General features: G+C 41.6%; 1 protein-coding gene across 1 annotated transcript in view; it reads left to right on the top strand.

The window, feature by feature from the left end:
* Positions 1-16,935, top strand: part of LOC113014824 (uncharacterized) — an 84,016-nt gene that overhangs the window by 52,129 nt on the left and 14,952 nt on the right. The window lies entirely within an intron of this gene.

The following is a 16,935-nucleotide window of genomic DNA, read 5'->3' on the forward strand; positions in this document are numbered from 1 at the left end:
ACTATAAATACCTTGGAGTACACATTGACAATAAACTGGACTGGGCTAAAAACACCACAGCACTTTACAGGAAGGGCCAGAGTCGTCTCTACTTTTTGAGGCGACTGAGGTCCTTCAACATCTGCCAGAAAATGCTGAGGATTTTCTATGAGTCTGTGGTGGCCAGTGCGATCCTCTATGCTGTTGCATGCTGGGGGAGCAGGCTGAGGGTCGCAGATGCCAACAGACTTAATAAACTGATCCGTACGGCCAGCAATGTTGTGGGGATGGAGCTGGACTCCCTCAAGGTGGTGTCGGAGAGGCGGATGCTGTCCAAGATAAAGACAATGTTGGATAACACCTCCCACCCACTCCATGACATGTTGGTCAGTCACAGGAGCTCGTTCAGTGAGAGACTGAGATTACCGAAAAGCACCACTGAACGACACAGGAAATCATTCCTGCCTGTGGCCATCTCCCTGTACAACGCATCCACTTAACACACTGTTTGCTGCTACAACTACACATGTTTCTTTTCCAAATATTTATTTATAAGTGACTTATGTATGTATGTATGTATATATATGTATATATTGTACTATTCTTAGTTAGTGTATTGTCTGTCTTGTCTTAATGTTGGTTTAAAGTGGAGCACTGTAACAAAAAATAATTTCCCCCAGGGATCAATAAAGTATTCTGATTCTGATTCTGATTCTGATTCAGTTATGGCTCATCTGATAGACATTTATGCTCCAGACTGTCTCCACCCATGGAAAACAAATGTAGAAATACAAACAGCAAATGAGAATATAAATAAAGACATTTATGTTATTTTCTAGTTCATCCTAAAGACACACACACACACACACACACACACACACACACACACACACACAGGTGGTTAAAATGTTCTGATTGTTATATGTTATTCTCTTTAGTTGTAAAATGATCTGTGCCCTAGTCTCCAATGAGACAGTGCTGGTGAGAGTAGTTATTCCTCCGTTACACCACAAGAGGGAGTATCTCCTGAAATGAGGAGCTTTAGTGCGAGTAAACAAGCCAGTCGCCATACTGCAGTGCGCCTAACAACAGCTGTGTGAGACTGTGTGACGGTACTATGTCTATATATTTGTTGAATGCACAGTAAAGGCGGACTCACAAAGCCACACTGGTTTCTATTTCTTTTAATCTAAATGTGCAACATAACCATGATCCCGAATTTGATACTATTCAAAAAAATGAACGTTTCAAAAAAGGATCTGTCTGCTGCTGTAACCCAGATTGTGCTCTCTCTGCTGTGACCATATGCACATATGCAAATCTAACATAGGAGAATTAAACGCACAAAAATGGTAAATGGCCTGCATTTGTAGAGCGCTTTACTCAGTCCCAAAGCGCTTTACACTACACCCAGTCATCCACATCCTGGTGATGGTAGCCACAGCTGCCCTGGTGCGCACTGACAGAGGCGAGGCTGCCGGACACTGACCACCACCAGTAGGCAAACGTGGGGTTAGTATCTTGCCCGAGGATATTTGGCATGCAGCCAGAAAGCAGCCTGGGATCAAACCACATCATTTTATGGTTATAGACAAAACAACAATAAGATGTATTGAAGCGATTTAAATAATTTCACAGCTTCAGTGATAAAACAAGACAACAGGTGGCAGCACATGTCCTTTCTTTAGACGTTATGATCACAGCCACTCTTATTCTAAACGTAAGCTGTCTGCCCTGCTCACACTTCAAAGCTCAGCGGGATCCATGCTACTCTAAACCAAAAACTTTTTGCTGGAGTAGAGGGGACCTTATCTGGATATGTGTAGTGGTTATATTAGACAAAGGATGTCAAATATAGAGCTGTCAGGTATGGTAGGAGGAAAAGATGGAGCCCACAGAGAAGATTCATGGATGTAGTGAAGGTGGACATGCAGAGGGTTGGTGTGACAGACATGGATGCTAGAGACGGGTTTTAGTTTGTTATATGTTCAGCAGTTTTACTCATTTCAGTGACCGTAGTATAATCTGCTACAGGATAGTCGTCAGTTCAGCTTATACAGGAAAATAATTAATAATCACTCATGTCTACTATTTACTAATTATATATAGTAGTGTCTGGATTAAAAAAGTGTATGTGTAAGAGACAGTTAGAAATACTTCATGTTAACATCAACCCATGGGCTATGTTGTATAAGACACTGGCTGACATTGCTAAGGATAGGTGTGAAACCTTCATCCAACTGTGGGAACCTTGCATGAATTTTGTTAGAAAGATGGAAATCTGAGTGCAGGAGGTTTGTGTTAACTGTGTGTGTGGTTGAATATGTTTAATAAAATAAGTCTAATAGAATTTAAAAAAATCAAGCACTAGTTTATTTTCAGTGATGTGAACTTGGACAGGAATAATACACAATAATGGCGCATTTTTATTGCCTCAATCTTATAAGAATGTGTTTGTTTGTTCTCTGAAACAATTTAAAAACATTCAGCCTAACATCATAGTTGTATAGTTGACCAGAGCTGACCTGGAAGATCTATGTCCTTGTTTCTGGAATGAGCGATTTGATCCAGACAACCAGTATTCAGTTAAAGGATTATTCTACTCTATTCTATTCATTTCATCTTTTAGGAATCGGAAGGATCTGCAGGACAGACAAATGAAGGATGGAGGTGTGTCTTTGATTCTGAGCTAGTGGTGCTCAATACAGTTCCAGTGTGGCTCCAACTGCTCAGTATGTCTCATTCTCTCTGAAACACCTCCCATAAACTTAAGACTCTGCACCCACCATCATTTCAGTATTATGCAAACCTCAGGTGAGTTTCCAAAAGTTGATTCTGTTCATCTGGAAACTGGAACTGAAAGGGAAGAAAAAGACAGGAAACAGTAAACATTGCATTTACAAAGCAAATAAATAACACGCCCTAACCCACAGCAGCAGAGTTAAGTATCTGGTTTACACCCATTCAAAAACTTGCCAAATCTTCTCTCGCAGCGCCAAACAGACTATTCTTCTTTTGAATCTAGTTTTAAGATTCTGGTGCTCCACGTGCTGACAATCGGGTGTCTGATTGGCTCCTTATCAGCAGCACCTGTGAGCATGGACCCTCTTGCAGCGCACAGTTAGCGTCTGCTCCTAGCGGGGGTGACAAGAGGAAGACAGTTCATATATAGCTAATGTATCTGTGAATAATAAGGAGATCTCACAGCTTTTTCCATAATGGTCTGGAAATGACTCCGTGTTGAAAGGACTCATCATGGGTGGTTGTTGCTGGTGTTCCACAATATTCCCACAGAGCTCCTGGAGAAATGGCTGATGGAACAAGATTATTTTATTTTATAAGCTTATTTATAGCTTTTAACTCTAAGACCTCAGAGGCAATCTTTAAAAAGACACCCAAACCAAAAATGACAAGCTGAATGAGGAATAACAGAGGTGGAATATAACTGGAATACAGCTAAAATGATAATGTGCAGTTGCACTTTTAAGAAAGCTCATTTTGAAATATATTGCTAGACACACACAAATGGATAGGATTCAGCCTGACACAAGGATAGGCCGAGGATCAAAGGATCTGCTGTTAATGACTACCATAGCCCATTACTTCAGAATACTGGAGTTACGTTTGTCATAGAAAACATTGCCTAATTAGTAACAAGGTGTCTTTACAGCACGGTTTACAACAACAATACAATAATACCATAGTTTTACAATAATATCTAAGATGGTCGAGGTCATCGTGGAATGCGATTCAAATATAAAGCCCTAAACTCACAGCACACCTTTAAAGGCTGGTTTCATTTTTCATTTTAACTAGCGTGACTGTAGCTAGATTATGATAAGATACTGGAATCAGTCAGTCACATCTTGCTGCTTTTGTTCTGGTTTTTTTGTTTTTGTTTTGTCCTTCCCCCCAGATTCTCGAGGTTCTAGGTGGGGGGCTGTAGTCTTTCATTACAGACACATCCTTGTGCTTTTGATGTAAGCTTCCTGCGTTTACAACCCTTTGGTCAGCAGGAGGTCTGAGACACACACACACATACACACACACACACACACACACACACACACACACACACACACACACACACACACACACACACACACACAGTCTTACAGAAGTTCACACATATACATACAATGCCTTGCCTTAGAACCATGTGGGCGTGGCTTTGTTCTGATGTTTTGTCTCTCAATAAAAAGGCAGCAAGGGAGGTCGTCGCTGAGGTCATTTTCGTGGTGGACACAGGCCTCCCTTGCGCAAGTGATCGATCGATCGACTGTCTTGTTTTCTTCATGATGAATACGTTTCTAGAATTAGCGAGGCTTGTGGAAACACAGACCCAACATTCATATTTGTTGCAAGTAGAACAATACAGAAATCTTTATACCAGTAGTTTTAAGTTGTCATATCATTAGCATATTTATCTTTCTGCATGAAACCAGAAAATGACCTAATGTGTTACAAAACAATCGCATGTTATTGTATTTAGCAATGTAGCTTCCAGACATATCGGTTTATAGATGTTGTTCATATCAGTGCAATTTGATGTTGCCTTTGAAATCTCCAAAAGTTGATTCTGTTCATGTGGACGTAGCGTTTTGTGGGAGAAACGTTTCGTCACTCATCCAAGTGACTTCTTTAGTCTCAGCTGACTGCAGGTTTCCCCGATCTTATAAACAGGTGAGTTTTGTTTGCACCTTGCATTAAACATTTGTATGAGTTTTGTTTTGAGTCTTGAGGTACTGTTGTCCTTTCAGTTTCATTTATAAGTGCTTCGGTATAGATGGTCCTCACTAGGTCACACTAAATACTTTGATCCACTGTGTAACACCATCTGAAAGAGTCTGACTGACAACATCTTTGTTTTGTGTGCTGTTAAGAGGTGGTTAAACTTCAGCTACATTTTTATTTGAGACGTTTGATATTTGTCCTGTGAACAGGAGCCATGGTTTGATAAAGTGCTGCTTTTGTTTTGAATAATTTGATGTTAATGTGAGGACCAGTTTGATCTTGTTGCTTCAGGTCAATTTACATTGACAATTTTCTGAAGGGTCGAAGAACCCAGAGCTCGCCCTCTGACCTTTGCTTCTAGAAACTGTGAGGAGGGAAACAGAGACATTATTGTCTATTGGAGGATTCAGGAAGGAAAAATCTGACACACATCTATAGGTCTTATACTATCCCACATGATGTTCAGAGATGTTGTAAAGACATTTCAATCGGTCTGTTTTATTTGGTATTTTAACCAGTGTTAGCATCATGATGCAGGTACATCCCAGCCAGCAGATCTGGACACACCAGGCTCTTCAGCTTCTTCCTTTAATAGGTAATTAACATGGAATTATACAGGAACGCGCGGCTTTGCATTTTTCAGCCCTGATTACACAGAAATTATCACACAAGTTTTTAGATAATAAGCCACAACATTGCAAAATTGTTATATTCATGTTAGATATCAACATAAACAAAAGCATTAACGTGACGCTGGTGGAAGTTATTGTTCGAGTGTTTCTCTTGTAGCCGCTAAAACTGGTGGACCCAAATCTTCACCTCCAAGTCCGTTCACATACAAGAGGAAGGGGAGCGAGTGGGTCAGTGCTCTGGGCACAGACACTAAGCTGACTTTGAACACACACCATTTATTTCCATGGAAAAAACACAGCCAGAATCACAAATACAGGTTACACTAAAAACCCTGCCGGCAAAAATAACTATACACTATTAAAACAAAGCTAAACAAATGTCTCCCGTATGCAAAAATTCCCCCTCACAGTCCCATAATCCCACAGTCCAGCCACAAGCGGGGAAATGTTCCTTATCTAAAACAGGAGAGGATTTTCTCTTCCGGGATGGAAACCACGCAGGCCAGAAGAACAAGGAGGGGGCTCCTGTCGCAGACCTGTCTCCTACTGACAGCGCGTCACCGCACAGTCCCTCCCCCACACTCCACACCTGAACACGGCCTCCCCCGTAGCACCGCCACGTGCAGGCAGAGGGACACCCCTGTGAAAATGCGGCCATCGCCACCCACTGTTGCTGTTCCTGCCGTTGGGACTGGATCGCCGAACGACTCGTGGCCCCCCACAGTCAGGCAGCAGGTCCTCCAACACATGTGCGGGCTTACACGCGTTTCTTTTTCTCCTCCTCACCTTTCGTGCGTCGCTCTCTTGTCTCTGCGCTCACTATCCCCTTTAACAGGTCAGTCTGGCGGCTGATAGGCCACCTCGGGGAACGCCCCCACCTCACAGGGGCCTACAATTGTCTGCTTAGTCCACAGTGGATTAGAAGAATATTGTGCAACAACACTAAAATACATAATATAAATATGAGGATAAAACCATGCAATATAAATATCACAATAAAACCATGCAAATAAAATCAACACGATGTACCAATACACAGATTGATAAAACATAGCAGTATTTAGCATAATTACTGTGCCTATTTTAAAGAAGCATATCAACAGTAGGTCTGAAACAACACATGAACCAGAGTTGGGAGCCTGTTAAATTGCTTCCAACTAATGAGCTTAAAGAAGAAGCATTAAAAAAAACAAAATTACCAAAATAACCCTAACCCTAGAATTCAACTTTATTGTCATTGCACATGCACAGGGCAACGAAATGCAGTAAGTCTCTGTTCACTGACCGGGAATCGAACCCGGGCCGCGGCGTTGAGAGCGCCGAATCCTAACCACTAGACCACCAGAGCATTCAGTAATGACAATCTGATCGGTTTACTTGAACTTGGCCAAGAAAGACTTATAAATGAGACTTCCTCTCAGTTATGTGCTGAATTTTGATAAACGCTAACCTTCTACAACCAGAACTTCGACTCAAAGATAAAAGCTGTTTGGCTCTTAAAGCTCAGTCTGCTCCTCTAATACAACATGTTAATACAACATTTAACTCACCTTCAAGGTGCAGAATGGATTTACTGAGAAAGTTTTAAAACGAGAAATGTCATTTTAGATCAATGTACGGTGGCCCTGTGGTGCCAAACGCACACACCACAATGAAATATGACGTCTGGCACAGCTGCAAAATCTGTCTGCTGAATTTTATGAGGTCAAGTGTAACAGTGCGCATAATAAAGCCCCCGAGAGAAGGTGTTAGTATTATTTATTTCTGTCATGCACAAACCATTATTTTGTAGAATGTTTTAAAGCGAATTCATTCATGACAACAGAATATAATCTCATGTACACATTTCACCACAGCTTCAGTGACAAACTACAGCCAACAGGTGGCAGCATCTCCTTTCATGTCATGAACACCTGATAATAATCGCAGCCACTCAACCTCCATTACTCCTCACTTGAAGGCCTGTTTCTGTTTTGCTCATATTTTAAAGCTCAGCGGGAAGAAACAGATGTTCAGCAGCTTCCAGATGTTCTTCTAGTCAGGAATTAACAACTGTAGGGATGAAGATGCAGAAAATCAGCCAGCTTACAGAAGCACTGCTGAGACACGCACACACGCGCACACGCGCGCGCGCACACACACACACACACACACACACACACACACACACACACACACACACACACACACAGCTTTAGTCTTATTAAGTCTGACCACATCCTGTTCACAGAATTACACACAGACAAAGTGGTGACCAGCAGAAAAGAAAGAAAGTACAGCAACGATCTGATGATCTGATTGTGAGGGATGTGCAGTTGTTCGTTTTTACGTGGCTGTTTCGGACAAACAGGAATGAACATTTTGACCAGTTGCGTTTGTGTTGTGCTGAGTCATTTATTTACAGGCTGTGACCAGAGAAGTCATCCTCTGACCCGTTTCATTTTCCTAGAAGTGAAAGTCACAGTGCATCAGTCCCCACAGTATCACAAATGTCTATCTACAGGTCACTGTGACACACGTCACCACTACTGAGCAAGTCAACAGTTTGTATCATCAGACAAACATCATTCCCATCCTCTCTGTGGGTTCAGAAAACATAATCTTGGTAAAAATATGAGGAAACATGCTGAACTCTGACTTTCAGTATGAGATAAGCTTCAACTGAAAACATGACTTATCTTTATTGGCATTCGTGATAAAGTCTTCATGAGCTGTACTCGTGGCTTCTGACTGATTTAACCAAAGTGACTGACGGTCAGCTGTTTTTTTATTTTGGAAGCAAAGTGCACTCATGAGTAACAGACGCTGCAGATTCCCTAATCCCAGTCTGATTTTATGATGACAGAGAAAGAAAAGCAGTTCCTGTTAAAAAGAAAACATTAAAACAGACCTAATGGGTCCTGTTTTGGTAGTTATTTTTGAAGTATTCCCAAGACATAAAAAGTACATGTACAGACTCAGCAGTCAAATCTGATCTCAAGTTTTTTTTTAAACCTGCTGACTTTGCCCAAAATAAGGTTTTAAATAGCTTTGCGTGCCCTGGAAGTTAAACTGTCTTTAAGGTCAATGTCAGCTAACCAGACATGTGACCAAACAGTCGAGTCAGTAAAGGTTGATAGCTTGCAGCTGGAGCGATATACTGTGTCGTGTTTGTGAGCACAGTGTACTTCTGAGCAGGAGTGGAAATAACCCGAGTGCATCTGAAATGAGCCGCAGCCATTCCTGCTACATACCAACAACAGTACCAGGGGGAATTTAGGAACATTTTAGTCACAGTTAAAGGACACTTCAAACATTTTCTGTTTCCCGCCTCTTGACTGTGCCGATTTAACTTTTTATTTGTTTGGCATATAAAGATCTAAAATGTCTTTCAATGCTGGACTCAACTAAGAAAGTTCATTTCTACAGAGAAGCATTTACGAAAAAACACCCATAATTATAATTACTTGAGTTTAGAAGAAGGAAGTGCACAAGTGTAAACAGGCTGAAGTTAATGACATAGTTCCCCTATTTTTGCTTTAATCAGAGAAAAAGCCCCTAGAGGGAAAAAACATCAAACAAACCATCATTGTGTTAGTTGTGATATGAGGCTCTCACTTTATTTCTATGATGAGTTCAGATCAACAGTCCAGCCAACTGCACAACACTTACAGTTAATTTAAATGAACAGAAGACAAAAGAGCAGGAATATAATACAAATATGTCACAAAAAACAAAGTTCCAATGTAAAAATGGTACTGAGAAATGAACATGTGTACATACATACATATGAACACGTATTTTCTATGTATTATTTACTAATTTGAGCCAACAGATCCACTTGGCTTGGACACAAAATATACAAACAACAGCTAAACATGGAGGGAAGCCACATTTCTCTCCATCGGTTTCATACCTCGTTCCTCCTGCCGACTCCTGATATGACCGCTCATCCTGCTCGGTTTTAATTTTGAACGCCCGTCCATCTTCTTCCACCTTCCTTTTACACATTGCACTGTCCCTTTTGAGCTTCAAATATCGATTTATTCTTTTTTTTGACAGTGGATATTTCCAATGAACTTTGCTTATCACTCTGTCAGAGTCAGACTGGATATCAGTAAGAATCCACAACATTTGAACTGACAAACTAAAGAAGATCAGTGGGGACTAGCAAAACAGAAAACAAAGAGTGAAATATTAACACACTGAGTACATCAGATAAATAAAGACTTAAATTCTGAAAAGTTCTGAGAAGAGATCGATAAAAACCAGAAACCTCTGGACTGTTTTGAGAGCCGCTGCTGCTTTTAGATCTCAGAGGAAGTCCCTCTCTGACCTCTGCAGCCTCACCACAGACCTCAAACGACAAACAGCAAACAAATTGTATTTAAAACTAACCTGAACTTCACGACTGAGCAGTTTTCTGATGAGTTTCAATGCCTGAAGGCAGCACAACAGGAGAGGGCGCCGATCAGGAGAAAGGGTGAGATCCTGAGGCATCAGGACAGGAAACGAGCCGAACTGTCAGGGGCTGAAAGCACCAACTGACTCAGATTGTGTTAAAACGTCTTCAGAATTAAAATCCTTCCTATTCACCAGATTAATGTTCGAGTGAACTCCTGAAAATGAAAGTCAATGGAAACATCAACCTTGCAACTTGTGCAGAGGAACAAATTTAAGTGGACATGACGGGAAGTCTAAAAACAGCGACGCCCGATCTGAACGTGAGATCAGCAGAGTTTAAATAAGGTTTCTGATATTTACAGATCCAACTCAGAACTTTCCACAACTCATATAATAACACAATAAAACCATTGTGATAATGGTTTGTATGTTTTTTAAATAAATATTATGGTTATACTATAATCACATATTACATTACCTGACTTGTGTTTGGCGAATTATTTTGATCTAATGGAGGCAATGGCCAGAAAGAAGGAAGTCGCTGATTGGCTGCAGTTGCCACAAATAGCAGCAAGTATAATAAAGTGTTTAAAGGTGCAAAATAAAAGCTTAAAGAACTTAATAAAGTGCTTAATTAGCTGTGAGAACCTGCGAACCGTGCTACTGTGGCCCCGTTTTAATGCACTGTCTGAACTGATTTACTCTACGTCTGTCTCCTCCACCTCTCTACCTGCTAAAAGCTCCACTACGCTCGCCTGCTGTTCTCTACCTGCCGCCTGTTCTCACAGTAAGATCAAGCTCTGCAGAAAACCGCACAGAATAAAGTTAGAGCTTAAAAGAAAAAAAGGGAAAAGAAATAGAAACAGTCATGAAGCTTGTTGCAGCCACAGCATTGACCTAATGTTACTTTTAATGATTGATGGGAGAACATGACTTGAGATCAGAGGAGCGGTGCATCGAAGCATGTTGCTGTGAGGGGACCCTTGTTTGTGCTGTCTGCTTGATAACAGGGTCAGAAAATAATATTTTACACATCGTCTGATGCATTTCAGATCAGCTCTTTTTCAGGTGGATGTTTATAATGTTCATGTTCCCTGCCTGTGAACTGCTGCAGATTCAGGAGAGAGACAGAAGCTGTGAGAAGTGGAGAGCATGGAGGAAAAATGAAGTCTGTTGTTGTTAATGTGAGAACACGTGAAAATTGGGTTGGAAAACTGTGGCCGGCTGTCTTGTGGAGGTTGATAAAGAGTTCGTAGGATTGCAACAAAGGTAAAAATAAAACGCACACAAACACACATAAACAGAGAAATGTGAAGGAAAGGCAGCTTTAAGGACACGCCCTGCTGAATCTGCAGCTCCACTGCACACAGCCATTAAACCTGCCTACTAACACACACATGCAATGAAGATCAGCTTGTTATCTGTCATCAGTGTTAAAATTGTGCAAATTTCACAGACACTTGTTATCAAACGCTGAGTGTATCCACTGCTGACAAATAACTCTCTAGGGTTGCAGGACAAGAGTTAAACTTTTGTGAAGGGAAAAAAAGAGATTCTGGTTTGACCAACCAGTGATCAGACAATAAATTTAGTTATTAATATAGTAAATTGTGAGATGCTTTCTGCATTATTGGTGCAGCACAAGTAATTTACTGTATGAAGGAAATTCTCTTTTGTGATAATATTTTGAACATGCATTTCTGTTGTCCTGTCAATTTAGTGGGTTAATAGCTGATTTGCAAATTAGTTGATTGTTACTAGATCAGGGAAGGATGACAGTATTATAAAACAAGTGAATAAGATGTAGCAGAGGGTAGTTTCCTGTTTCTGATGTATGGGTGAAGCTTGCACCCAGATACACACTCTGATTACACGAGAACAAACTTGTTTTGTGAAATACATGATGACATGTTACATAATAATAATAATGGATACTTTATTGATCCCCATGGGGAAATTACTTGTTTTTCTCTGCATTTGACCCATTCACTCAGTGAAGCAGTGGGCAGCCCACTAAGCAGGCGCCCGGGGAGCAGTGTGTAGGGACGGTACCTTGCTCAGGGGTACCTCAGGGTAGCCGTTAAGTGGATTCGAACCGCCGACCTTCCGATCATGGGGCGACCGCTTTACCTACTGAGCTATCCCTGCCCCACATGTTTTATGTTTGGGGAAGAAAAAAAAGGAAAGAAAAGTTAAATGAAATGATTGGGTCTGTGAAAATGAAAAATAAGTTTAAAAAAAAAAAAAGCACAGACCTGGGGAAGAAATCCACATTCCTGTGATAAAACATTGATATGAAGTGTTTAGGAAGCTTTTCATGGTGAACATTTGTGTTGTGTGAACTCTGCAGCTGCTAATGAAAAACATTTTCTCTGTGTATTTAGCAGGTGAAACTAGGTCAGTTGGCCCCAGACTTTCCAGAATTGGAAATATTCGGGAGCACTTGTGGGCAACCAGTAAATATGATGTGGGGAAAATGAACAAAGGTAGTGACACTTAAGTCTGATTTCAGACCATGTAAGCATCAGTTGTTAATTAAAGCCAGAAGCAGTGACTGCAGCACTGCATGGCAGGTTCTAACCCCTACAGCCTGTTAGTTCACCTGAAGGCAAAACTTTTCCTGTTATTTTTCTGGTAGATTTTGGGGTTTTTGTTTTAGTACCAGGCTGATTCTGCCAGTTAGGTTTGGGTTGTTTTTCTTTTTCTAAGAGAAAGACTGGTTTTGTTTTGTTTTTTACACTTAAGACATGTCCGGGCCTAAAATCTTTTTTGTTTTTGTTTTTGTAACAGTGCACTTAGGGAAAAACCTGCCAGGTATCATCCCTCTGGGTGTGATATTTTGTGTGTTGATGTTAAAAGCAGGCCTGCAAGATTGGGAGCAAAAGTGCTATAAAATACTTTAATTGAGAGCAAATATAAGGTGAGCTTCTCTAGATGACAATTGGCTTCTGAGAAAATTCACCTACATAAGATGCTGACCATATTAGATGGGAAATCCTGTGTTTAAAAGGATTGTAGCGATTCAATCCATTTCAATAGCAAGAAGAATTGTTTTTGGTTTTGGAATGATGAAATATTGCTGTCAGTGGACATTTAAATTTGTGCGCGGTTTTCCACTATCAGCAATGATCGTTATGAATGCGTGTGACTAGATGAATGCATGTGATTGGTATAAATGCAAATGCAAAGGACTGTGGCTGGACTGATGATGTGGACTAAATGTGACTGACTTGAAATTCAGAAGACGGTAACTATTCTAGGATTAGTAACTTTTAATGCCTAATCCACCCCAAACAGGGAAAAAAAAGGGTGGATGTATGTGTTTTTGTTTGCTTGTTTTTGCAGAAGCAGAAGGATGACAGAGACAAGAGGAGGAGAGACTGTATGTTTACATGAGTGTGGGCAGACTAAACCCTTTAGCTGCTACTTTTCTGTTTTACTGATTTTGTGTGAAGAACACGGTTTTTACTGGCTGCTTGTTGGTTATAGTAACACTCTGTATTGTTGGAAAATGTCAAATGTTAGAAGTTGTCAGAAAACATAGCGGCCTTGAAGAGCGTGCAGAGAAGGCCAGCCCACATCAGCAGCAGTTAAGCTATGCTCTGATGAACGGCTTTCACCCACCCACTGCTGACTTCATTAGGAAACAAAATTTTAATCAAAACACAGACGAGTCTGTTGAATGCATGAATTGGGCCCGCCATGTGCTACTCCGGAGGAGACGCCCTGATGTTGCATTGGCAATGATCTAACTAACCCTTTTCTTTAAGAAAGGAGCCTAGTTCTGATGAGTTGACTCATGGGAGTGTCGATGCGTCAAGAGGAGGAATTCCAGGTTTAACATGAAACAATGTTTTCTGTGTTTTCCATGACGATTTTCTCCACGGCTTTTTACTGTGACTTGTGGGATTAACACGTTATGGACAGGTATGTTCGGATGAGTGTTTGAAAACTTATAAGTGAAGTTCACAAAACTGAAAGGAAAAATGTGGATTGATGTTGGTTGATATATTTTCCAAATGGTTAGAAGTTTTTCCTTCTAGTAGGGAGATACAGGTGCAGTGGCCAGAGTATTGCTGGAAGAAATCATCCCAAGGGTGGAATCAGAGATTGAGACTGGGTGCTGATCAGAAGTCTTCAGAGACCCAGCGAGAAGTAGGAAACAGTCATGGCAGAGCTGAAAGCCCAGGCAGTAGTTGAGGTCAAAGGTTGTGCGGTTTGGGGCCCTACTAGTCATTATGAGAAGGTTCCAGAACCACAGCAATAACCATAAAGCTGCACTGGAACGAGAGGGTGAGGGGTGAAAAGAGCGCCCTCCTCCAAAAAGAGCATGCCAAGCTCCAACTCAGCGACTGCAGAGCAGACTCTGTGGCACCTAAGAGGGATCATGAATGCAGATGACACCTTATTAAACAATCAGGCAGTTGTGCCGGAAGTAGTTCCGTGTGGTTTTGTGTTAAGGGGGTCGTTGGTGTGACATTTCTAATCATCTTATAACTGATATGCATTTACATGACTGTGAACATCACAAACTCTGTTAGAGTCCTGAGCAGAAGTGACTGGAGTAGTTTTAGCATGCACGTTTTACAGCAACCTAACTAATAATTATTTGTGTATATTTTGTAGACTGATTTTCTAGCATGTCAGTTCCTGATGTGTAAGTGCATTAGGCCCTCACTGTCCGAGTAAACATAGTAACAACAGTTGTGAGTTCTTTTGACATGTGTACTCAGCTTTGACATGTTGTTTGACACCCTAAAGTAGGATTTTGGGTTCATCACAATTCAGTGAGGGATTTTGATAGGTCTCAAACATGCTGGAAGCACCTAAAGAATGAGGTTGTTCTTCTAGAGTTAAATGTGGTTGTTTTGGTTTCCCCAATCACTGATGTGAGGACAGTAAAGATAATTGCAAATGCCTTTGAGAGGGTTTACACTGTTTAAATGGGTCTACAGTAGTAAAGAGTACAGCACAATGCATAGATAGAGAGGAAAGATCGATCTCTCTGTTGTAAATTTAGCTCAGAAGTGTTTGATATATGTTGGCTGTGTGGAAATTCATGGCTACTTCTGGGTTTTACCCCAGACTTTGGGAAGCACTAACTTTGAAGTTAGTTTATGTTTGTGGTATTCACTTAGGTACAAATATAGTCACTGTCCTTTATGGCAATCATCTGGACAGAGCAAAGCAAATGGCACAAAGGAGTGTGTGTGATGTTTGGTGATGCATGTGTGCTTCAATTCCTAATAACACTGGGGATGAGGGTCTTTTACAGAAACCATTAATAAATTGGGAAACATGGGTTGATGGATTTAACCCGCAGAGTTGAGGGATGTCTCCTAAAGTCCACTGTCATCTCTACAGTTTTAAGAGTGTTCAGCTCCAGATTGTGCTGACTGCACCAGAGTACCAGCCGCTCAACTTCCTGCCGGTATGCAGACTCATCACTATCCTGAATGAGGCCAATGACGGTGGTGTCGTCTGCAAACTTTAGGAGTTTATAAGCAGAGTTCTTGGAGGTGCAGTCATTAGTGTAGAGGGAGAACAGTAGTGGTGAGAGGACACATCCTTGAGGGGCACCAATACTGAGGGACCAAGTTTCAGAGGTGATCTCCCCCAGCCTCACTTGCTGCTTTCTGCCTGTCAGGAAGCTGGTGATCCACTGACAGGTAGCTGGTGACACGCTGAGCTGGGAGAGTTTGGAGGAGAGAAGTTCAGGCACAATGGTGTTAAAAGCCGAACTAAAGTCCACAAACAGGACCCTGGCATAAGTTCCCGGGCGGTCGAGGTGTTGCAGAATGTAATGCAGCCCCATGTTCACTGCATCATCCACCAACCTGTTTGCCCGGTAGGCAAACTGCAGAGTCTCCAACTGGTGGCCTGTAATGTCCTTCAGATGGGCTAACACCAGTCGTTCGAAGGATTTCATGACCACAGACGTCAAGGCGACGGGTCTGTAGTCATTCAGTCCTGTGATGGTGGGTTTCTTGGGAATACGGATGATGGTTGAGCGTTTAAAGCAGGAGGGAACTTCACACAGCTCCAGAGATCTGTTGAAGATGCAAGAAAAGATGGGAGCCAGCTGTTCAGCACAGGTTTTGAGGCAGGAGGGTGAGACACCATCTGGTCCGGGGGCTTTCCTGGGCTTCTGTTTCTGGAATAGTCGGCTCACATCCTCAGTGTGTATTCTGAGTTTCAGGGAGGAGGAAAGGGGGGTGAGAGGTGTGATGGAGGTTGTTGAGTCTGGACTGGAGAGGGTGGTGGTGGTCGTTGAGACTGGAATGGGGAGGGTGGTGGTGGTCGTTGAGACTCGAATGGGGAGGGTGGTGGTGGTCGTTGAGACTGGATTGGGGAGGGTGAGGGTGAAGGGGGAGAGGTGGAAGATGTGTTGGGGGTCAATGTCTGAAGCAATGTCTCTGGAGAAGGGAGGGTGAGGCGGGGAGTCTGTCCGTCTCAAACCTGCAGTAGAACACATACCATGGTCACGCAGTCTATTCTTGAAAATAATTTGTGCATCTTCATTTTTATTTACGGTTCCACATGTGGCAAAAGTTTTGTGTTGCCTTAACTTACACCCTGTAAATTTAATAATCTATACTTCAAACGTGGGGATGGAGACTACTTTTTGTTTTTATTTGCTGACATAACCAACTGTTTAAAAAATAAACCTCTGACATGTTTAAACATATGAAGAATGGGATGTAGTATCCTCTAACTACTTGGTTAAAATAGTGTTAGAGAAATAAACATATTCTTATAGCAATGTGCATCACTGTAGTTATAAAACATGAACCATCTAAAATGGTCCCACCAATGTGTAGTCCTACTTAGAATAATCCTTTAATTGTCCCACAAGGGGAAATTTGGTTGTAACAGCAGCCACTTGCACAATCACTTCTGCGTTATACTCATCCTTGCCCCACTGTTTCCGCAGTGGTTAAACAGTGGCGATGTTCTACACCCGCTGCCTACAAGAGCTCCCAAAATTGAACAACTGCCAGAAAATTAGATAAAGGATTTACGTTATATGCTGCATCACAGATACACAACTACGAGGGTAAGAAAACAGAAATTAACCGACAAAAAATAACGTTGGCCAACGTCAAATTTAAACATTGCGTTACTCCTCTCTGCTTTATCACACCTAATTTGACTGGTCAGATAGTTTAATCAACATGTGTTTGGGTGATCAGAAGCAAATATACAT

The sequence above is a fragment of the Astatotilapia calliptera genome, chromosome 3 (assembly GCF_964374335.1).
Source record: "Astatotilapia calliptera chromosome 3, fAstCal68.1, whole genome shotgun sequence".
In the NCBI taxonomy this organism is placed as follows: Eukaryota; Metazoa; Chordata; class Actinopteri; order Cichliformes; family Cichlidae; genus Astatotilapia; species Astatotilapia calliptera.